This window comes from Aedes albopictus, chromosome 2 (genome assembly GCF_035046485.1).
Source record: "Aedes albopictus strain Foshan chromosome 2, AalbF5, whole genome shotgun sequence".
In the NCBI taxonomy this organism is placed as follows: Eukaryota; Metazoa; Arthropoda; class Insecta; order Diptera; family Culicidae; genus Aedes; species Aedes albopictus.
The window spans coordinates 54991700-55016975 of NC_085137.1; the positions used below are offsets into that span (position 1 = coordinate 54991700).

General features: G+C 37.1%; 2 long non-coding RNA genes across 2 annotated transcripts in view; both read left to right on the forward strand.

Annotated features, from left to right (window-relative positions):
• LOC115265583 (uncharacterized) overlaps positions 1-8549 on the forward strand; it is a 150450-nt gene extending 141901 nt beyond the window's left edge. Inside the window, exon 3 of the long non-coding RNA XR_003896763.2 lies at positions 368-8549. This is a non-coding gene — a long non-coding RNA (uncharacterized LOC115265583). The remainder of the gene's footprint in view (positions 1-367) is intronic.
• Positions 1-25276, forward strand: part of LOC134288922 (uncharacterized) — a 399892-nt gene that overhangs the window by 176267 nt on the left and 198349 nt on the right. The window lies entirely within an intron of this gene.

The following is a 25276-nucleotide window of genomic DNA, read 5'->3' on the forward strand; positions in this document are numbered from 1 at the left end:
ATAACATCGCACTGGTGGATAGATGATGGTATTTAATGAGCGGAATATTCCTTTTTCTATTTGCTTCTGTTTTTTTTTTTCATTCTACTGGTTCATAAGCTGGTTCTTTATTCTTTTCTCCATGATGGTTTAGCTGGTGGTCTAGTTTATAGGAAAACAGGATCTGGAGGATCCTATGGATTTTTTTATGTTCTCACTTTATTTTTCTAAATCGTGGGTTGATTTGGTTTGTTTTGGGATTGGGAGTTTTACAGATTCTGTTTTGTAATTAGAGTAAAATAACTACACATAAACGAGTATGCAGTGCCAAAAAAAATGTTTTTATTTTCGTTTTCACTGATCACTTTAATTTTCTCTTCTATTCCAGATTGAAACAGATCGCTGTTTGAAATCCAAGGTACGTTGAACTCACAAGTTGCCATTAAACATTTAATGTTGTCATCACAATGGGGCAAGCTAATTAACCCAAAAACTTTTTGCATTATCACGATTATGTTCATGTATCACGTACTAACAAAGCGCTATCACAGCAAGAGTAAACCGAAATTCAGCATATGTTGGGTGAAAGATTAGCTTCAAGTGACACGAGTTTATAACTTTCGTGCCTCAGTTTCTTTTCCATCGATGAACAGCTTACGCCTTTAGATATGCTGTATCATTAGCAGGCAGCTCGTTCTAAATATTTGTGTTCGTTGTGTGGTTGTTCATATAGCCCAGTGGAAAATATGCCGCCTCAAAAGCTTTCTTGTATGCAAGACGATTGTCTCTCTGAGATGCCAGAAGTGAAGTGTTTACGCGAGTGACGTGGTCTTATTTTCAACTTTGACTTTATAAATTCTGATTAACCCTCGAGCGATCGCGCTGTTGTATTTTGTACAACACGTTGAAAAAAACCTCGCTTTTTGTATTCATCATTAGCTTGGTGCTGGCGGTGGTAGCCAACCGCGCGAGTGCCGGAAGGTTAATGCAAACTCATGCATGATTGAGGTAGCATTGTATCACATTTTCGAAAAAAAATCTTCAAAAATATTTTATGATAGAGATATTTGATTCGAGTCAGGAACTTAGATTACATTTTCAACCTTATTTATTCTGCGGAAATTTAAAAAAAAATCACGTAATGTTTCATCATTGAGGGAGGAGAAATTCCTAAGGGCCCGTTTCAAAAGTGTACGATGGGGAAGGGGTGTCTGAGATGGCTGAAAATGAATCTATGTAGTTTATTGACAACGCCTGAAGAAATTACTACTGAGGTTTTTTTTTATTTTTTTTATAATAAAGCATTTGAGATTTACACTCATTTTTTTTTCCGAGCTCGGATGTGCAAATCTCGGTTTCTTGGATCAAACCAAGAAAGCACTCTTGGAGACATCACAGGCTTTCAAGAGGAATCTGCGAAGGAATTCCTGGAAGAATCCCAAGGTTCCTGGAGGAATGTCGGAATTTTCAAAAGGAGGAATCTCCAAGAAGACTCTTGTAGAAATGATAAAAGAAAGGAGTGAATTCCAGAAAGAACTTCTGGAGGAATACCGGTAGAAATCATGGTTGAAATACTCAAAAGGAGGAATCTTCGAAGGCACTCTTGGATAAACCCAGAAGCAACTTCTGATCAATTTTGAAAAATTTAAAATTGGGGGAAATTCAGAAGGAGCTCCGAGAGGTTTCCCCAAAGGAACTCCTGAAGGAAATCCAGAAGGGGCTTCTGAAGGAATCGAAGAAAGACTCCAAGAAACTCTCGCAGGAATCTCAGAAAGAACTTCTTGAAATATCACAGAATTTTTTTTTTTTGAAGAATTCCCAGAAGAAACTGCTTAAGAATTCTTTAAAAAGGAAATCCTAAAGGAACTTCTTGTCGAACCCAAGAAGAAAGAAGATTCTCAGGAATTATTCCTAGAGAAATACAAGAAGAATTTTCTGTAATAATTTCAGTATTCCTCGAAGGAACCTCTGTAGAAATCTTAGAAACAACTTTTAGATCATTCTCTGAAGACACTCCTGGAGGAATTTCTTGAAAGAGCTCCAGAAAGAATTCTAGAAGGAAACTGAGAAAATGCTTCCGCAGGAAAATCAGTAGGGATTTATGGAGGAATTCAGAAGGAACTTTTGAAGAAATGCCTGAAGAAATTCATGGAAGATTATCACTTCGCATCCGCTAGTATTTTTACTTAACTAAAGTGGCTGTATAAACCCAAAAAAAAAATAATAAAAAATACAAAACGTGACTTTTTTTATTACGAGCTGTACGTAGTGTACGGTTTGGGCAAAAAATGACTAATGCAAAAGAAGGGTGACAGTGATGGAGACGTAACGTCATTCCATACGTATATGAGCACAAAATAATTAAACTATCGTTGAAAAAAATAAAAAATATTGTCGTTGGGTTCAACATAGTGAAAATCATAAAAATAACTAATATTCGAACCATTTTTGCATTTTACATTTCACTATTTTGGTGGTAGTTTTTTTTAATCTAGAACTAACTAACTTCCTATTTGTGATAATTAATTAATGAAAAGTTGTGAGGATATGAAAAAAAATAAAATTAAATAAAAAATATCTTCCAATCCTGTTTATAAAAATGGCAACTCTAATGGTGAATCAAAAATACACGAATCTTATAATTCTTGGTAAAGATAATCCCTAACCATCGGAGCACTTTTATTTTCGAGTTTTTTTCTTTTTTTTATCGAATGGCTGTATATAGAAGTCATTTCGATCCAGAAAAATTGTCAAATGGTCCCTTCTTTTCGTAAAATTGAGCAATAAGAAATGGCAGAATTTCATAATCCGCACTATGAAATGGCGGAAACAATCCACTGAAAGATCCATAAAAAATAGAAAACGATCACTAAAACTTTAGAAATGATTCATATATGAACAGTGCAGTGGATCATTTCCCTAACTTTATGGGCCTTAGAAAATATATAGATCGTTTCAAATATTTCATGGATCAATTTCTTGATTTAATGGATTGTTGTCCAATTTTTTGGATCATTTTTAATATTTTAGAGATTGTTTTCACATTTTTTATGGGCCGTTAAAATTTTTCCTGTGAATCATTTTCTTTTTTCAGGGATCGTTTCAAACATTTGAGAGCAGGTTTCTCGTTCAAAACAAAGGCTTCTCCATGAAAATGAATTCCACATGAGGAATGGAATACAATGTATACACTTCAGATTGAGGGTTATCTCCTCAAAAACATGTCACTTTTTAGGTTCACATCTCCACCAATTCACATCCGATTTCAAGAACCGAGGTTTCATTCAAACGATAATAAGTCAAAGAATTTTTGAACATCATTAAGGTGGAACTTTATTAAAAATATTTGTATATTAGCTTTACCTTAAGTTTCCAAATTTTCTAAAAAAAAATAAAATTACGGAAATGACTCGAAATTGGGTCGATCAAATTATAAGAAGAAAGCGGTAATATATCCTATTTTCTATTGGCTTTCAACTACTTTTGCAAAACTTACAAGGGTACGATGGTGTCCCCCGAGAATTACAGTCGGACTATTTTTGTTAGATTCTACATGTGGAAATATGAAAAAATCCAAAGTTTTTCGGGTGATGGACCAGCGGTGTAGCAAGGAGGAGCCATCAAAGGAACACATTTGACTCAAACTTCATGAAAATGTTAATTTAGTAATTTATTTTAGTAGAAATAGGCAGTAGAGACATTTATCTATGATTTCGTATCAAATTTAATTTGCATTAGGTCTTAGTAGGGTGAGAATTGAATGATATTTTTTAAATAAAATAAGATACAAACATTCTCGCACTATCAATGCCTATGGCAAAATTATTTCGTTGCTATGTCACATTTATGATTATTTTTCCTGTATCTACTACAATGAATACTAAAATTAGCATTTTCATGTAGTTTGAGATTGTTCAATAATGTTCCATTTGGCCAAATTTGCCCCTTTGTGGGCTCCTTCTGGCTACACTACTGGTCCATCACCCGAAAGGCTTTCCAAGCAGCTCACGAGTCACAAAGAAGTGTCGGCAGCACAGGTTTTTGGATGAACACGAGTCATTTTCAAGTTATTCTGCCTTTGAATAAGAATTACATGAATGTAGCTCCTGTTGAACCAAAAACCTTGTTAGCAAAGAAATCCAGGTAAAAAATATTAAGTAAATTTACTATTGATGTTACTGATCTAAAGTTGGGGGTCACCCCTATATTAGCCAAAAGTTTTGAGTTACTTTGATAAAATATGGAAAAGTGATGTGTTAATATCTTTGTAATGTTTCATTCATATTTTTTTGTAGTTTTGTTAAGATTATAAACAAATGCTTTTCTGAATATATTCAATGATTTTTAAAAATATCTTGTAAAGTAAACATATTTAACTACTTCGTTTTTAAAAGACGTTATTTTACGCAATGTTTTAATTTGTCTGTAGTAAGAATCATTAACAATACCAAAAATCGGCCAAAATAAATTAAAATTAAATCAAACATGACAAATATATCAACACATCACTTTTCCGTTTTTTTTTGCTAAAGTGACCCCCAACTGCTATAAATTCTTCCTGAAATAAAGAAAAACATATTTTATGAAATTCTTGCATGGATTGATTTTTTTTAATTCGTGCAGGGATTTCTTCAGAAATTCTTCTCGATATGTTTTCAGAAATTTCTCCAAGAATTCCTTTAAAAAACTATTTCGAGATTCCGTTTGAAAGTTCCCCAAGTAAAAAAAAATGCACCAATTCCTTTCACAATTTCTTCAAGAATTCCTCAAAACAATTTTTCAACGGATTTTCTCAGAAAGCATCAGGAATTCCATTTGTCATGAAATCTTAAAAAAAAACTCTTCCAGAAATCATCCGAAAATTTTCTTCAGGGACTGCTCTAAAAAAAATATTTTCTACTAAATTACTACTAAATTTCAATTACGGATTCAAATCGATATGCATGCCTATGAAAAATCTTCCATGGGTTTCTTTTTCAGAAGGACTCCATAGGATTTTTCAGAAATTCTTCCAAAAAGGCTTCCATGATGTTTTCCAAGAATTTCTTTAAAATAAGTCTATAGATTCCTTCAGAAATCTTCCATGGATTCCTTAAGAACTTCTACAGAAATGCTTGCAGAAAATTCCTTGTTTAAGTTTCAAATTTCATTGTATCTTAAAATCATTCCGGGATTCATTCCGAAACATTGTCCAGGGACTCCATCAAAAATGCTCCCAGGAAATCTTCAACAATTTTTTCGAGAAATTCGTTTAAAAAATCAGCTGTGGGTTGCTTTGAAGATTCCTCTAATAATTTCTCTCTACATTTCTCCAAGAACTTCTTCAGACTTTTCTTCAAAATTTCCTTTAGAGACTTAAAAAAATGCAGGGATTCCTGTAGAACAAAAATATTGACAGTAATTCTTCTTGGATTCTTTCAGAAAATTCTCTAAAAATCTTCCAGGGGTTGATTCTGCATGAAATTATTCAAAGGACTCTTTTGGTAATTCCTGTTGATATTCCTTTGGAAGTTCTTCCAAGAATTCCTTTATATATAATATCATGCACTTTTCTTCAAAAATACCACAAGAGATTTCACCAGAAATAACTTCAAGGACTCCTTTAGAAAATATTCCTTGGATTGCAAAACTGCTTTCCAAAATCCTCTAGCGATAACATTCCGCAAATCTGCCATGGATTTCTATACATATTTCTCCATTGATAGTGTTTTGAAATCCTGTATGAATTGCTTCAGGAATTCCTCCGTTGAATTTATTCAGAAATGCTCTGAAGTTGAAACTTCGTGGATTCTTTCAGGAATTCGTTTAAAAGCTCCTCCATGAATTTACAGATGTTTATCCATTCTATTCTCCAGATATTCCTTCAGAGTCATTGTATATTTTGTATTGAATCGCTTCAATTTACATATTTTTATTTTTTTCCCAAATCATACTATCATAGTAAAATAGTTCAAGAGCATCGAATACACTCTAACATGATTTTTCTTAAAATTACACGCAAATTGAAATTTTCTATGAAAAAAAAAAATAAAAATATTTCAACAATAATCATAAAATCTCGAAATGTTTCCGTCTAAAAAATCCGTCTCCCAAATAGGCATCCAGGAAAAATATAAAAGTGTGGGGATGTTCAAAAATAAAAATTAGAAAAATCAAAAACCGAAATTCACAAAATCGAGAAATAAAAATAATCATCTTCCAAAACATGTTTAAATCGATTTTAGATGACGAAATATTTAGATAAAAATCAAAAATTTGGGTAGAGGGTTAATGTTTAACATGCTTTTGCAAAAAAAAATCTCACCATCTTGCTCACCATCCCCGCAAACCGTCAGAGTTTCAAACATCCCGCCGCGCCGTCAAATGACCAAAACAAACGACCCATTTTGTGTGAAAATTCAACCCAGTCTTCCTGTCATGTTCGTCGAAGCCACCAAACACATTCAATTTTATGACATCGGGGAGCAGTTTAGAGAGCATAAATGTGAGACACCTTCCGAAAACACGACACACAGTGCACCGGTTATCATTATAAACGGATCGACAACAATGAAAACACCTACCGAGGTGCCACAGCTCAGTTTCCCTGGTGTGGTGGGAAGGAAGACGAAACTGCTTCGGAGGACAACCGCATACAACAATCACAATATCTGCCATCAAAGTTCCCTCGACTGGGTTAAAACAGTGGGTGGGTGGGTAATATACCCTTGGTTCACCAAACAAGGACGACGCGACGCGGCGAGTCCTGGGGGCTTCCGCAAACCACACTGTGCAATAGCCGTAGACACTCACATACACACAGGCGGGCACTGTGTGTTTGTCAATCGATTAAATTAAGAATTTATAAGCGCACGTGATGGGAATCTAATTTTTGAAACATCCACCACAGAGGCAGCCCCAGCTTCCAGTACAGCGACGCATGTCGTTATCGCACCGAATCAATTCACATACACTACCCGTCATAAGTACGGACTCACAAAAAGTATTGCAACAATATTGCATCACCCTGACTCACCTCGATATCTCTAAAACCAGAACACCTACAAAAACGCCGCCTTCAGAAAAGTTGTTGCTTTTGGTCTTCTAAATAACTTTCCTGAAGACAGCATCTTTGTAAGTCCTCAGGTTTAAGAGATATCGAGGTGAGTCAGGGTGATGCAATATTGTTGCAATACTTTTTGTGAGTCCGTACTTATGACGGGTAGTGTATTCAGTTCAGACGAAATGGTGCGGTGGTGGCTGCAGGACCTGAAAAGTCTGATTGAAAAATAGCTCATCGATCCATGTTGACGGACGCGGAAACGGATGGCCGGAGGGACGACGACGGATGGACGGTTAGTGCAGATATCGTGGATTGATTTCCCGGTTCGTGAAGCTGCCACCGCCAACAACCGCAGCACGTTTGACTAGTTTGGAAGCGTACCAAAAGCCACAAATCGAACTTTAACACTCGACTCTGCAATTAATAGGCTTGAGGCGAGCATGTGCTCCATTTTTTTCTGGCAGTGCAATGAACGAATATTTTGAACTGTGTCATAAATCTGTCCCTATGTTAATTGGAAGCTTTTTTGGCACTAAAATTTATGGAATTGGGTTGATTTTATTATCTAACATTAGGACCTACCGTGGCGCAATCTTTTGTGTATAAACTAGAGTACACCAAAGTACAGAATTACACATTTATGTAGTTAAACAGCTTGGGCAATCACCTTCTAAGTGATACCTAATAAAGGTATTGAAAACGAACTTTTGTATGACGGAAAATGTAGAAATGTAGCAATCCATAGGAGGGAAGGGGTTTGGCCTAATGAAGGCTTAAGTTGCTTTTAGAAGTTTTTGTTGGTGCATTTTTGAACAATAGGGCACTGCATGAAATTCTCTCCATGACGGGCTTGGTGGTCTAGTGGCTACCGCTTCTGATTCGTATGCAGAAGGTCATGGGTTCAATCCCTGGCCTGTCCTTTTCATCCTACTTTGTATCTTTCTATCCACTTTCTCTCGCTCTCTCTTCTCTACATATACAACTCATGTATATTCATATGTTCATAGCCATCGCTAGAACCAGAAACGAATTGAAAAAAAAAAGTCGTTTCCCTCCCTTCCAACTTCTACTCACAGCACAGTGTATATATAACGCCTATAAGTTATGCAACCAAAGCGTGCTGAGCCGCTTGACCTTATTCACCTTATTCACCACACAATCTATCACGAACACTATAAATAACCCCTATCCATGGATCGCATCACCGACCCAACGGTGACTCCCAGATCTTCCCATCCTTTCCGTCTAACAAATACCCCAGTCCATGCGGGTTGTGGGGACGCAGAGTGCTCTCGGTCTCTAGTAGCAACAACCAGTACACTCTAACATTTTTTTCCATTCCCAGCTGACTATAAGGACTTGGCCGGCGCCGTTATTGATCAAATATGCATGAGCTGCTAAAATTGCACTTTGAGAATAAGTGGAATGTCCCAGCCCCTTATTCAGTTGGATCTCAGTGCAATTGGTACCAGTTCAGATCAATCACAGAGGAGCAACCATTGACATGTATATCATGTACTGATTTATCGACCGTATTCTATAATTAACTTGATGATTTTGTGGCTATATCGGTCTCTTTCTACTCATAAGTATAAGGGAGTAGAGATCAAAGTGGATAATATCTATCATTCCATTATCCACTTTGATCTCTACTCCCTTATACTTATGAGTAGAAAGAGACCGATATAGCCACAAAATCATCAAGTTAATTGACATGTATAGTCAGAATTGATCGTTATTGATCGTTAATAGGGCACTGCATGAAATTCTCTCCTTCTCTTTCACTCTTACAGAAATTTTGTAAACAACAAGGCCAAGAAATGTCAAAGTCCCATACAAAATCAAAACAATGCAGTGCCCTATACAGTTTGAGGGATTCGATAATCAGATCCTAGGACAGAGTGAAGACCGTTGGTCGAACTTTGGAGAACACAGATCACCACTGGGTCAAATTATATTATACTAGCTGGCCCGGCAAACTTTGTCTTGCCCGGTTGTGGTGGTTTGACAACTGTTAAGCTCAAAATATCACCGCACTCTAGATTGGTTTCATTTCGATCGTGTTGATTTCCTTTCCAGCTCATGAAAAATCAGTACTTTATTAATTTATTAACTTTTCTGGTTGATTTTTGTAACTTTTTCTGCATATAAACACAGCCACCATGAATACGTATCAAACCCTGCTTAAGTCATCCTGATCGGTTCACCCGTTCGTGAGTTTTGTTGCCTCAAAGGGACTTCAAACTCATTTTTATATATATAGATGGAATCAAAGTCCAAAATGTACTGAGAGAGTAAAATGGCCCAACTGATAAAACCATTCCTGAAAGTGATTTGATCATTTTTACATTATTATAGGTACATGATGTCTGTATATGTTTGCATAGAATATCCATCTAGAAGCCAGAAACCCATAGGAATTCTTTTGAATTCCGAATGAAAATTGATAACCCAGTTTTTCCTTGCTTGCAATTAAGGTTTTCTGGTGGTTTGATTAACAGCCATGTGCTTGCAAAGAGCACATGTAGCATTGGCGTATCTAGGATTTTTTCCTAGGGGGTGCCTGGGGGGTGCCAGTTTCAGTGACTTCCAGGTTGTTTTGCTATTTTCGTAAAAGGAAATACCTATCCACCCTCAATTTCTTAGTATAATGATATATTGCGGCGCGGGAAAAATTAGCCCGCAAATTTAAACGCGCTGCATTTTTAAGAAACGTTTTTTTTTGAAAATCCGAACCGTTGTACTGATTAAGCACTGTGAGGTTTGAAAACTTGATAACTTGATTGCGTATAATACATGGAATGTGTATTTTCAGTATTAGCTTAAAAATCATCGTGACAACCCCTTTGTTTTGTGGATTGAAAACCATCAGATCCGTAAGAATACGTTTTCAAAGCAATTATTAGAAGTGTAAATCTTGGATTCTATAAAATATCCACAAATTCGCGTGTAACTTGTATTCATCGTGACATTCTCTTTGTTTTATTTCATGATACCAACCCTTACAAAAATATTCCGGCAATTTATTAGGAAATCATATCTTTGGATCCCCTTCGGCAATTTATTTAAGAATTTATTTGGTAATATCAATATGTTTAGAACTTGATACAAAACACATTTCAAGCATCTTTTGAAAATTTCATCGTCAATTGCTTTGGAAATTTCTACGGCAATTTCATTAGGAGTTTATTTAACTTTTTTATTTGAAATGTTTCCTCGGGTGTTCCTTTGTGAGTAATCATTCAGCAAATACTTTTTAAAATTCTCGAATTAATTCTCAGGCAATTCCCTTGGGAACTATTTTAGTGAAGCCTTTGGTAATTAATTCGACAATGACTCTGGGAACTTCCTTACATTTTCTTTTTTTGAAATGTCTTCGGTAAGTCATTCAATTTTTTTTTTTATTTTCGTCGATTTTCTCTACTTTCATTATCTATGCTATTCGGTATTCCTTCGCCAATTCCTTCGAAAACTCCTTCGGATATGCTTTTATAATTCGTTTCTATAATTTTCATGAACATTCTCTCGACAATTTCTTCTAGATTTCTTCAGTAATTACATATAAAGCCTGTATCCGCAATAATCGGGACACAGAAATACGACTGTAACTTTGCAATAGATACAATAAAATTGCTCAAATTTGACCTGATAGCATCTTAATCGGTGCAGTACATTTTGGTGTAGCAACGAAACAGTAGAACGCGCGCAATTGAATTTTGTACAGTCGCTAGTTTAGCTTGTCAGCGCTGTAACTTTTGAATTTGATAAAGGAAATGGCTGAAATTTTGAACATAAACTTCTCAATATATATTTCTTGCATAGGCAAAATTTCAAAATAATCTAGGCACTATCAACAATTTTATAGCCGAAACATATATTGGGACGGATTGTGATTTTCGCAGCGGGGCAGCACGGACGTCAACCACGAATAGATGAGCCGTAGTCCACATGAATTTGACATTTTTGGGAAATTGACACTTTTGGGCACTCTGACAGATCTGGGATATGCAGGACATTTGCGAATTAGTCACCACCATAAATTATTACTTAAGTAAAACGTGTAAAACTAGTAAAGGGCTAGCAAAATTTTAGCGTGCAATCGTTCGAAATTACACGACAACGCGGAGATAGCAAATAAATCAGTACAAAATTGTGTAATGCATAAATTTTCAGCGCAAACAATTTTGAACGTGTTTTTGTTGTGAGCTACGGTGATTTTGCCTTTCGCTGGCCCCCTGGATTTTCGCCCCTCTGACAGAAATTAGTCAGCACCCCTAATTGTTTCGATTGTACTGTTGAAAGTACTACAGCAATAATCATCAAATTGTGTAGGCATAATACACACATAGTCAACTATCTGCTGAGAAACTTTCATGAAAATTGGCAGAACCATTCAAAAGTTATTAATAGGCAAATATCGCACATGAAAAACACGAACCATTTTCACTAACACTCACTCCTACCAACACCAGTAGCTTTCAAACAAGTTGATCAAAGTTAATGAAATTTTGTAAGAAAGTGTCTCTATAAGTATCATAACTGCTTACGAAATTTCAAAATAATCCTCATAAAACTTTGAATTGTAGCACAAAATAACCATCTATGATGCGAATGAAAATTGGTCATGATTGTACAAAACGCTTAAAACCACGTCTGTTTGTTTTTCATCCACAGGCAAATGTAATGCATCGATTTTTTTGAAATTTGGCACAAATAATAAACATACACCAAAGTGTTCTCAGTCAATTTTTTGGCCGATTTTACCGTTTCATTACAGAGTTACAGCCGTACTTCTGTGTCCCGATTATAGCGGAAACAGGCTTTATAAGGAATTCCTGCAACAGATGATTTCGGAATACCTTCGGCAATTCCGATGTTACTAGCATTGAAAATATATTTGGGAATTTCATCAGCAATTCCTTTGGAAATTCAGGAAACTTCGATTATTACTTTAAGAACTTCTTCAGTGATTGGAAACTGATTAGAGATTTCCTTCGGGAATATACTTGAAAAAATCTATGGCGGTTCTTTGAAAATTCAACGTCAATTACTTTTGGAATTCTTTCTAAATTTTCTTCAGGAATTCCTTTATTTCGAAAAATTATTTGAGAACTATTTTTGTTTTTTGTAAATGTTTGTGTAAATTTTCATAGAATATATTTTGGTAATTTATTTCGAGATTGGATTTGCCCAATTTCTTAAAAAAGCCTTAATATTTTCTTCGGGAATTTCTCTGGTAATTCTTATATGAATTCCTTTGGCAACTACTTTGAAAGTTCTAAGGTAATTTTGAAGGAAATTTTTATGACAATTATTTTGGGAATTGGCAGGAAGTTTTTCGTGAATTTCATAGGATTTTCTTTGATCAAGCCCAGTTCAGCAATTTTCGGAAGCAATAAATATAAATACAATTAACTCATAAAGTAAACACGCTAAAATTTTCTGAGAAATTTTCAAAATAATTGAAAAAAAAATACTGAAATAATTTCAGAGGAATAGCCAATAGCCATTGAAATTATAGAAAAATGCCAAGACATTGCTGAATAAACTACAATGAACCTGCTGCAGAAATTTTGAAAAAAAAAACAACCATGCTGAAGGAACCCTCAAAGAAATGGCCATACTATGGTTTAGCGATTGGCCGTGGGTTTGAATCCCACGAGAACGCGATTTTTTTACACAATTTCATCCCTCAATTTGTCAATTATCAACATTCTATGCCTTCTAAATAATTTCAAGTTTTTTCCGTACATTCCTATAGGATTTCACTAGAGATTTTTCTAGTAACACCTCCTAGGATTTCATTGGAAATTGCAACTATTCTCGAAATTCGTTCAGGGATTCCACTAGAGATTTCTATTGGGTTTCCTTCGGCTGGAATTCCTTGAAGAAGACTAAGAGGAGTTCCAGGAGTAATACCATGATTTTTTTCTAGAGTAATCCATGAATAAAAACTCTCCCTGGAAGATTCAAAGGCATTTCTGGAAGTATCCTAGGAAAATTGCCTAGAAGTTTCCCAGCAATTCCAGCAGAAATCTCTAGAGGGATTCCGGCACGTATCACAGTAAGAATTTCTGAAGGAGACCTAGGAGGCATTCCTGAAACATTAGAAGCAGCAAGAACTGCTTATATAATCCCAGGTGAAAATCAAAAGGAGCTCCTGGAGGAATCTATTGAGAAATATTTGGAGAAATCCCAGGAAAAAAATCTTTCAGGATTCCCAGGAGATACTTCTGCAAGGTTCCTAGGAAGATTGCCTTGAATAACTCCAGCAAGTTTTTGAAGGAATCGCTGGAGAAATTCTTGGAAGAATACCTAGAAGAATTCCGGGAGGTATAACAGTAACAATTTCTGCAGGAGTCCTAGGAGGAGTTACTGGAAGAACCACAGCAGAAATAGCTTGAGAAGTTCACCTTAAATTGCTGGAGGAAGGCCAAGAGGAGTTTCTGGAGGAATCCCGTGGAAAATTAATGAGATAATCCTTGGGTAAAATATCTTGGGTAAATATTCCTGGAGAAACCACCGGAGAGCTACTGAAGAAATCACAAGAAAATCTCAGGAGGTATTCTTAGAAGGATTCTAGGTCGTATCATTGTAGAAATTTCAGCGGAAATTCTAGGAGAAACTAGGGTATTGGTTCCCTTCTTAAGCATGTGGCTCCCATTTTCATCCTACGAAAAACAAAGGATTGAAGCGCTGTTTGTTTTGTTTCTTATTTTTGTATTTTTTGTTAGAAGTGAGCACCCATGAAAACAAAAAGAACGGAATCAATCGGTGCCGTAATCGCCTGTTTTCGAATAGGATGAATATGGGAGCGTGAGATTAATGATGGAACACATACCCTATATAGGAATTTCTAGAGAAACCCCATCAGGAATGCTAAAGAAAAAATTTAAAGGGAATTTAAAGAAAAAATCATTGGAATACCTAAAGTCCCTGCAAGAACCGGTAGAGGTATTCTGGAAGAATATATAGAAAAGGCCCTAAAGGAATTGCAGGAGGAATTTCTGAAGAAATCTCAGAAAGATTTCTTGGGCATAATAACAATTTCAGGAGGAATTGCTGGAAGAACCACAGGAGTTGTTGGAAGTATTCTTGGAGGAAGGCTGAAAAGAGTTTCTGCAGGAATTCCATGAGGAATTTCTGGAGGAATCTTTGAATAAAATCTCTGGAGGAATTCCTGGATGAGTCCTTGGAGAAATCCCTGGTAGAATAACCAAAACAATTTCTGCAAGAACTCCAGGAAGATTGCCTGGAAAGAACCCAGAAAAAAAAAGGAGGAAGCTCTAGAAGAATCCGTAGCATAATTTCTGATGTACCACAGTTAGAATTTTTGGAGGAAAAATAGCTGGAGTAACCGCGAGAATTGCTTGAAAAATCTCAACTGGAGTTTTTGAAGGAATTCCTGTAATTCCGGGAGTTATCATAAAAGTAATTTCTTAGAGAAATCCTAGAATCAGGAATGCCAGAAGTATCCCAAGAGAAGTTCCTCTAATTACTGGAGGAATACCTCATATGGAGAATAGCATGCCTCTGGAGCCAGCCTTCTGTCACCTGACGCCAGGAGAAATGCCTAGAAGTACCTCTAAAGGAGTCCTTATGGGAATTGCTTGAAGACTTCCAGCTGGAATTCATGTAGGAAGGTCAATAGAAGTTCTTGGAGAAATCACTGTGAAATTTCTGGAAGAACCTCTGGAGGAAACCCTGGATAAATCCTAGAAAAAATCTCTGGAAGAATCACCGAAGGGATTTTTTGAAAAATCCCAGGGAGATTTTCCGGAAGAATCCTAGCCATAATTACCGGAAAAAGACCAATTTAAGCTCCTGGAGGAATTCCAAGAAATTTCTGGAAGAATCTCTGAATAAAATCTCTGAAGGAATTCCTGTAAGAATCACCGGAGTAACTTCTGAAAGGATCCCAGAAAGATTGTCTTGAATAATCCCACCAGAAATTGCTGAAGGAATCCTGATTGAATTTTTAGAGAGATCCCTAGAAGAATTCCGCGATGTACCATAGTAAGATTTTCCAAAGAAATCCTAGGAGAAATTGCTGGATCAATCTCTGCAGAAATTTGCAGTATGTAAAAACCCATCAGGACTGCCTGGAGAATCCTAAGGGAAGTTTATTGAAGAAATATCACGAGGAATCCGTAAAAAAAGCCTTGAGAAATCACTGTATGATTGTAGGTCTGTTGATTGTTGATGTGTCATTAATTGTAATTATTGTGTGAAGTATTAAATTTTAGGTGACTGTCAAGGAAAAATTCTAGGGGGTGCCAAATTTGTTCTAGGGGGTGCCAGGCACCCCTGGAACCCCCCCTAGCTACGCCAATGACATGTAGGCGCATGGTTGTTGATGCCTACGCTATCAATGTTTAACATTGAATCCCCCTAATAGGGGACATTTGAATATGATGACCATCGGGGGGAGGGGGTCTGTAAAAGTGTGACACTTCATGCACTGAGTATATCAATAAGCATGAGGGAGTCGTAAATGCGCGAAAAAATGATGGACGCAGTTTTTGAATGTTTTCATAATGTGGCATCTTACTCCATGACAGATGGACTTTTTTGCCACTTAGTTTTTATGACCAAACTTTTAAAATGGCTAAAAATCGATGAAAATGCAACAGTTCCGTGAATATTTCTGCTAAAGTATCAAGTAAAATTGAAGTTTGCGACCAAATCGACCATGTGCTGGTAGATGGCCGACACTTCTCGAACGTCATTTCTGTTAGAACTTTTAGGGGTCACAGCATTGACTCAGTTCATTACCTCGTAGTTAGTAAGATTCGAGCTCGGTTATCAACCGTGTCGGACTCTAAGAACCGGCAATCAATGGGTTTCAACATCCAGCGTTTTTCAGCAGACGGTACGGTAGCTGACTATCACCAGAAGCTGGACTAGCGGATAAGTAAAATCAACGAGAGCGAAATCTCAACACTCAGTGGGAGTATATACACGGAGCGATGAGTACGGTAGCGCGAAAGGTGATAGGCACTGCTCAAAGACGATCTAGAAACGGGTGGTTCGACGAGGAGTGTCAGAGGGTAACGAATGAGAAGAATGTCGCCAGAAGCCGGATGCTGGTGTCTGCTACCCGGCAGAGTAGGGAGCGATATAGGGAAGCGAGAGCAGCCGAAAAACGAATTCACCGCAACCACGAGGAAAATGTTATTATTCAGGCGCAAGAAAAAATGGAGCAGAATGATATGCGGAGGTTTTACGAAACTGTCAATGGCGTGCGGAGAAAAACAGCACCTTCTCCCGTCACGTGCAACGACCGTGAAGGAAACTTGCTGACAGAATAAAACAATGGTGGCTGCCAGGTGGAGAGAGCACTTGGAGGAATTGTTGAACGGTGGGAATGCAAGAGCGACAGACAGAATTCGAATCGACGACGACGGACAAGCTATGGAACCACCAACGCTAGACGAGGTCAAGACAGCCATTAGAGGGCTGATGAACAATAAGGCTGCTGGGACGGACGAACTCCCGGTCGAGCTTCTCAAGCACGGTAGTGAGCAGCTGTATCAATTCTTACACCGTATTATATTGAATATATGGGAAGAGGGAGAACTGCCTGCTAGTTGGTTGGATGCTCTCATTTGCCCTTTATACAAAAAGTGCATCGATTGGAGTGCGCGAATAACAAAGGAATAACACTTCTCAATTTAGCGTTCAAAAGGAGGAGTCCTTCGTCGGCGTATATCAGGCGGGTTTTCGTGAGGGCCGATAAACGACGGATCAGATGTTCACCCTGCGGCAGATTCTCGATAAATTTCTAGAGTATAACTTGCAAACCCCAGTGGACGATCAGCTCTTGATGCGAACAGACGTTTTGTTCAGTCGTTCCTTTGTTTGTTTCAGTAGTTTCTTTTGTTTGATCACATACAGTGCATACCGATCGAAATGTCGAACGACATTGAGGTTAGAAACACGTTGGCGTTCCTGTTCCCGGAGGGTGCTGAGCAACCGACCGTAGCAGATATGGCCGGCTTTGTGAAAGCACTCAAAGGTGACTTGTCATTGATGGAAACGGCTTACAAAATTTCGGATGAAAAATCGGTTTTCATTCGCTTCAAATCCGAAGAAGCAATGAAATTCGTGTTTGAAAACAACTCTAAATCGTTGCCCTTCCATTACACCAATGGAAACAAAGTGGCGGTGCACATGCTGGTGGCAGGAAACACGCGATACGTGCGCGTGTTCGATCTGCCACCCGAAGTGTCGGATGTGGACCTTGTTACAGTGATGCAAAGGTATGGAAAAATCAAGCGCACGGTACGGGAGCGATTCCCGGCAGATTTTCACCTGGATCTGTTTACCGGTGTTCGAGGCGTCTACATGAACGTAGAGAAAGAAATTCCAGATGTCCTCTACTTCCGCAACCGGAAGGGGAGAGTCTATTATGACGGAATAAAGGCGAAGTGCTTCAGATGCAAATCGGAGTTACACTTCAAAAAGGATTGTCCAGTTCTGCGTGCACGGACGAGTGCCAGACAGGAGAAGCAGCCGATGGTTGTCGTTGAAATCGGAACATCCGAGAAGCAAGCTGATGGAGACGCCTCTATTGTTGTGGAGGGCATTGTGGAAAAAAATGAAAAACAAGCGATAAACGACAACAGAAGACGAAGAAGACCGAAACCAAGAGACAGCGTTCGTTGGATACGGACAGTCAGGCTGATTCTGTACAGAGTCAAGCTCACAAACGTCAGAACAAAAGCAACACGTCATCGAGTGAAAGTGAGGATAGCAGTTTGATCACCGCCGCTGATGCATCTCCCAGAAAAATTACACAGAGAATCGCAAGCTATGATTGGATCACCGACGAAAACGAACGACGATCGCTTATTGAGGAGGACAAGCAGAGAATTTCCGAGGTCACCAACACTCCGATGGATCAATTTATTTTTTACCACGATTGATTTTCTTCCACCTCTTGTAATACTTATTTTGTAAATGTAAATCTTGTTATATTGTGTTAATGTTAAATTCGGCTCCGCAATGTGTTATTCACGACCGAGCTAGCCAAATAAAAAAAAAAAAAACTTGCAAACCCATCATCTGTTTATTGATTTCAAGGCGGCGTACGATTCAGTGAAGAGAAAGGAGTTATGGCAGATTATGATACGAACATGGTTTTCCGGCGAAGCTGATTAGACTGATTCGTGTGACGCTTGACGGTTTGAAATCAAGTGTACGGGTTGTGAATGAAATTTCGACATCTTTCGTAACCTTGGACGGGCTGAAGCAGGGCGATCACGTTGAATGATTAATTGGAATCCTTGTGCGTAATCTCTCCGCATTATTGTCGTTTCCATTTGGAAAACAACTCCTCCAATCAGCCATCGACGTATCACCCCCACACCACGGACTGGCACCGGCTGCCTGCCTGCCGTGTATTCACCAATCGCACGTATCATTCAATGAATTAATGATCCTTTATGCTCGGTCCCACGTGACAACAACGGTAGGCTCATGACACAGCTCACGTTCAAGCTCACCGAGCTCGCCAACACCCCTGCCCAATATAGAAGCACTAGCCACCCAGCCAGTCGCAGTTAGTCAATGCGTAGCGTACCTCCGCCACACGGTTTTAATGATCAATGAATCCCGGCGTGGTCGGTTCACCCCCACCCCACCCATTACTGGTTGTGGGACGCCAATCCGCCAGTCATCCTAGTGAGTGGAATTGAGTAATGATTGCCTTTTGTGCTTTCCGGCCATAGGAAAACCCCCACGGGTGCTAGGCGGAAGACGAGTTTCCACCAACAAGCACCACGTTGTTGGTTGCAGCCAAGACCTATAATCGAGTTTCGCGTGCTGATTCGCTGGTTTACTTGGGAGTGTTTTGAGAAGACGGGAACGAAGTGCTGTTAATAATAAACACGATATTAATAAGCAGGGGAGAAGCTACACTTTCTCGGGCGTCGTCGTCGTCGTCTTTCAGTGTTTTGTGCTTTTCTCCGGCTTGATGATGTGGTGGATTGTGTTGACACTCGAGTTCTCGAGAAGATTCGCGAGATAAAGCATGACCCCGGGAGTTGGGGTGACGGAATCGTGCTTCGAGGCATGTTGGACGAATCGGGGTTTGCATCGTTAATTTTACGCTCGGGTCTGGGTCAAATATTTCAGCAAAATAGGTTTTTTTGTTTTGTTTTTGGGTTGATTGCCTTTCAAGTTGCCATCTTACATATCAGATTCTTGCTAGATTACTGCTCAGTCTTATAATCAGCAGCAAGTAACTCACTGAGTAACCAGCTCATCTAATGAAAACTTTTTTTTTTAACACTGTACCAAACGTGAAGAAAATGCCTATGTAACTTATTATTTTTTTTTAATTTTTATAGATAAGCTTTGTGAGTTTTCCAATACTGTTTCGACCTCTTACAGCAGCCGTTTGCTCGTTGCAACATGTTGACATTACAACGAGTGAGTGTGATTTGCCAATAGGTGACATCAGTTTGCACTAACAGCAATGCTTTTTATTCGCAACAACTCGTCATATTTTGCAACAAGCTATCTAGCAACCAGGGATGCCAGATTTACAGATATTTCTGTATTATACAGAATTTTTACCTTCTATACAGACAAGATACAAAGTACAGAAAAATACAGATTTTTCAAATGTGATACAGATTTCTCCAGAATGTCTGAAATTTAAAGTCATTTTCAATAACTTAATTGAAAATTTGATTAATTGCTGCTTAAACTTTCAAGAGTTTATGATAATTTGTACATTTTCACACATGCTTTAGAATATTAAATATCAGTAAAAATTTAAAACCGTCAAAAAGTAGTACATTTTTGTTAGTATCTATTGAAATCTAGGACTCTCGGTGTCTGATATACCCTCAAATACGGCGATACAGAAAAATCAGTATTGACACCAAGTTTTTGATAAAATAATTTGGCATCTCTGTTAGCAACTTAACGAGCAACTTTGCAAAAAACACCGCTGTAACATGTAAAAACAATATCTGTCATACTGGAACTTCTTCCAAAGATTTCTTCAGAAAATCCTGCCGGGAGTATATTGGACAAATCTTTCAAAAAAATTCCATTATTTTTTTTGATCAAAACATCTTGCGGAAGTTGGGCATTTTTTATTACAAAAAAATATTTCAGGGATTGTTTCTGAAATTCCATGAATGTTCAGTAATTATTCCTGAGATTCCTGTCTTTAAGTGCTTAAATAAAAGTTATTGCAAATTAATTTTGTTTGTCTCGAGCAAGCTTGCTATTTGATGAAAACATTCGCGAAATGATGCGATTTGCTTTCGACAACGAATACGTTTTCACCCATCCTCGCTTTATTCAATCAACCTCCCATACGAGTAGCACACGAACGGACTCAACACTAATCAGCATAGTTGACTATTCCTTTTCGCCGTTGAGCCGTTGCGTTCTAGCCAAGCATCTCTTTTCATCGCTTTCGATACTTTTCGACAGCTTATCGCGAAGCATCGTTGGCTGGAAGCTTTATTAGTATGGTATCGGTACATGCGAATGTTGCTTCTGTGTGCGTGTCGAGCGTTCGTGCCGTAGCTTCGCAAACCAACCTATTCGGTATGGTTCGGCTGTTCGGGCGAGCGTGTGGCGGCGCAGTCAGATGTGTGCAAAATCGTTTGTGATTTACATCATGTTCGTTTTGCCACCTCTTTGCTGCTGGCCATCGCTGATCAGTGCACAGTTCAATCGCACGCGATAAATATACAGTTGATGAGCTGTGATGAGCACTAGTGAGGTGATAATTTGCATAATTGGTCTCGAGTTCGCCAAAAATCGATGATGCCCTAGGGCAGTCACGGTAAGTAAAGGGTCAAACATTTTCCCAGATGACTTTCTTGAGATTCCTTTGGAAAATTCACCGGGGATTCCATCTCGAATTTCTTCACGGATTCTTTTAGACATTTTTTCAGACAATTTTCCTTCATGGATTTTTCTATAAAACCTACAGAAATTTTGTTACTTATTGTCCAAGAATACATTACAAGAAGCTAACGTGAGAGAATCTTCATAAATTAGCCAAGGGATTTCTCTATTATTTTTATGAAAAATACATTGAAAATTCTTCCATCCAGGTACTTTTCTAGAAAACCTCTCAAGCATTCCTATAGAAATTATTCCGAGTACTATTTCAGAAAATCATGCAAAATTGTATCCAGTTATTCCTTCAGAAATTTTTTGAAATATTTTTTAAGAAAACGATCAAAACGATCAACGATCAGATCTGACTATACATGTCAATGGTTGCTCCTCCGTGATTGATCTGAGCTGGTACCAATTGCACTGAGATCCAAATGAATAAGGGCTGGGACACTCCACTTATTCTCAAAGTGCAATTTAAGCAGCTTATACATTTTGAATCAATAACGGCGCCGGCCACGTCCTCAGTTGGGAAGGGAAAGAAATGTTAGAGTGTGCTGGTTGTTGCTACTAAAGACCGAGATCACCTCTGCATCCCCACAACCAGCACGGACTGGGGTATTTGTTAGAAGGAAAGGATGGGAGATCTGGGACTCACCGTTAGGTCGGTGATGCGATCCATGGATAGGGGATATTTTTTTTATAGTGTTCGAAGGTGATAGATTGTGTTGGTGATTACTATGAATGACAAGCGGCACAGCTCGCTTTGGTTGCATAACTTGTAGGCGTTATATACACTGTGCTGTGGAAGTTGGAAGGAAGTGAAACGGATTTTTGCAATTCGTTTTGGTTCTAGCGATGGCTATGAACATATGAATATACATGAGTTGTATATATCGAGAAGAGAGAGAGAGAGAGAGAGAGAGAGAGAGAGAGAGAGAGAGAGAAAGTGGATTGAAAGATACAAAGTAGGATGAAAGGGACGAGCCAGGGATTAAACCCAAGACCTTCTGCATACGAATCAGAAGCGGTAGCCACTAGACCACCAAGCCCGTCTTTTTGAAATATATGTTTAGAAAACTCAAAAATTAAGCTTCAAAAATTCCTCCAAAATATCGAAAAAAAATTACAGATTGTACCTGAAATTACTCCATCAATTCTTTCAGAAAAAACTTTCAAGGATTTCCTCAAAAACTCAATGCAGCGAAGAAAAGTGTTTATGACTTCTATCCTGACATTAAAATTCATTTCTTTAGAGGCATACAGTCGTTTAGAATTTCCTTCAGAAGTTTCTCCAATAACTCCAATAACATATTTTCAAATATTTTCATGGATAACTTCAGAATCTGCTACATTGATGACTTTAAAAAGTTTTCCAATGATTCCTTTTGAAATTAATTTCTCAACTAGATCTCCCTATAAAATTTAACATGAGGTTTCTCTGAAATTCCTTCACAGTTTTTTTCTTTAGATATAAGGGAAAATTCCAGGGACTACTTAAATAATTTGTATAGGTTTTCCCTCAGAAACTTCTTCAAGGATTTCGTTGCCAACTCACACAGGAATATGTATCACCAAGCACTTTTTTTAATCCTCCTGCGATTTCTTCAGAAATAAAAAAAAAATTATCTTCATAAAGTTTTTCAAGGATTCCTTCAAAAATTCCTCTAAAGAATTAATGAAAAATTCGGGCAGGAATTTTTCAAGGAAATCTTCCAAGGATTCCTCAAGAAAATCCTCCTGGAAATTTCTCAGATTATCCTCCAGTGATTTCTAGTGAATTTCTTTAAAAACTCCTCTAGACATTTATCCAAGAACTCATAAACATTCCTTCTTCTATATTGCCTCAAAAAAAAAAGCGCAAATTTTAACTGTCCTATGTCTCGGCCGTCATAAGTTAGATTTCAAACATTTTTGCATTAATGGAGTTTTAAGACCTTTTGGATGACTGCGGATGTGTTGACTTTTTTTTCTGGGATCAAGATTATTTATATTTTATACTCCGAATAAATGTATAATTTTGTTATAATTTTAAAATGATCCTAAAATTCCTTACATTTTATGATTAAAAAGCATTTGCATGTTTATTCAGAAGAAGTTTCCTAAACAATTCTTACATGGATTCCTTAAACCATTCAATACAACTAAGAAAAAAATCATGACATTGAAGTGATTTCCTTAGATATTCCTCTAGCTTATTCCTTCATTAACTCTTCTAAAATTCCCTCCAAAACTTTTTCCAAAAACTCTTTTGGAAATCCTATCATGGATTACTTCCAAGTTTGCCTTTCAGAAGTTTCTTGAAATTTCCATTCAGAATATCTTCCAAGGGTTCCTGCTGAAATTCCTTCAGATATGTTTTCAAAGATTTCCTTAGAAAAATGTTCATGTTTTTTTCATAATTTCCTTTCTCCTTTTTTACAAATCTGGGTAAAACTTTTCTGATTAATTATTCCTTGTTCGTGTAGTGATTCTTCCAGTAAATTTTAGAAGGATTTCTTTCGGAAAAATCTTCAACGGATTTCTTTATTCAATAACCCCGAACAGCTTTCAAAAAGTTTTCTAAGTGTGTTTTAAAAAAAAAAGTCAAACGATTCCTTTATAAATTTTTCAGGAAATTAAAAAAAAAATCCGAGTATGTGCTAAACTAAAAAAAAATCGGACGGGGATTCATCCGGAAATACAATTCAGATATTCCTTCAAAAAAAAAATGATCAAGAAATTCCTCGAAGATTTTTTAAGGAAATCTTGCATGAGTGGCTTAAAAAACCATTAATTACTTCGGATAATTCTCTACAAATTCAGCCGAAAATTTCTCCAACAATTCCTTCTGACAATATTCTAAACATTTTCTACGCGGATTCCTTCGAAAATTTGATGCTGTGTCATATTTAATGTTTCCTTTAGTGAACAGAAATTTATGCAATAACTTCTTTAGAAACACTTGCTTCATGAAAGCCTTTAAAAAGTTCTCTAGTGACTCCATTAAGGAAATTTTCCCTGGATTTCTTCCAAAATTCTTCTTAAAAAAAATGTTCCACAGTTTTTGTTTTATAAAACTCTGCATTGATTTTCTCAAAAATTCTTTTACATTTTTACCAAAAATTCTTTCAAAGGTTTCTTCAAAAATCTTTGGTAATTTCAGGGATTGCTTTAAGAATTCTAAAAAGGATACCCATGTAGGGAAAGTGTACCAATCACACTAGTTAAAAAAAGGAAAATCAAGAGCTTCTCCCAACGACGCATTTTTGATGCATAATTATGTACTGATTTCAAGATTATGCTTAAAAAAAAATAAAATAAAAAAAGAACGGTTTTTGAGTTTTTTCTGAAAATCGAGCTGTACAGTTTTTAAAAATCTGGAATTTACTAAAATTCAAATATTTTGCGTTGCAGTCAACGAATTTTCATTTTTTTTTTGCAAAAATAGAAAGTTGAATAGGGTAAATGTACCAATAGTGGTGCTTTTAGTAGCTCCTTGTAGTTAAATAATTGAATAAAATTGATAATACCATAAAATAAAAAGTATCCAAATTTGATCGGTAGTTTTTCACTTAAATTTGCTAGGAAAAATGTAAAAACCATTCTGTTTTTGATAATAAATCACTTTCACCAACTATAGGTACACGGTTCCTATTATGGAGGTAAAATTTTACATTGGTTCCTATAGTGGCGCATCCCATTGAATTCTTATGGGACCCACCACTATAGGAATATTACCACCACTATAGGTGCAAAGGAGCAAAAAAAAATAAGGAAAATAATTGTATTAAATAGGTTTTTCGGCAAATCCTGACTACAAAACTGAATTTATGTTATTGATTAGGTATGTTGCATCTATTAAAAATGTTATTTGCAGGTTTTCTGGTCGAAATAGTGTTAAATTTCCTCTACCAACACTATTGGTACTACCTCCACTAAGGGAGCTCTTATTCTATACTATGTTTCGATCATTCGAATATAATTTTTGGATCAAATTAGCGGAATTCAAGAAATTGGTGATTATATAGGCCAATCTCCTTAAATTTAAGCATAATTTCCAAAAAAAAAAACATAAAGATTTGTGTTTTTTTTTTTCAGTAAGAAAAAATCAACTAAAAATTCTTTCTTGATGTACATTTGAAACATTCGATGTTAGCCAGTTACAGTTAAAAATTCAGCTCAACCGGAGCATTGGTAACGGAAATAGAGATGCATGAACTTTGCATAAAAATAGAACAAAAATCGATTTCAAATCCACAGCCTTGTATTCACAGTCGAAACATTTTTTTGCTATACTGTAATTTTTTTCCTTCACGTTTTCGAACTTAGGTCATGATTCTACACTTAAAATGATCATCAGCTTACCGAGTTCAAAAATGCTGTTAACAAGTGTAATGGTCA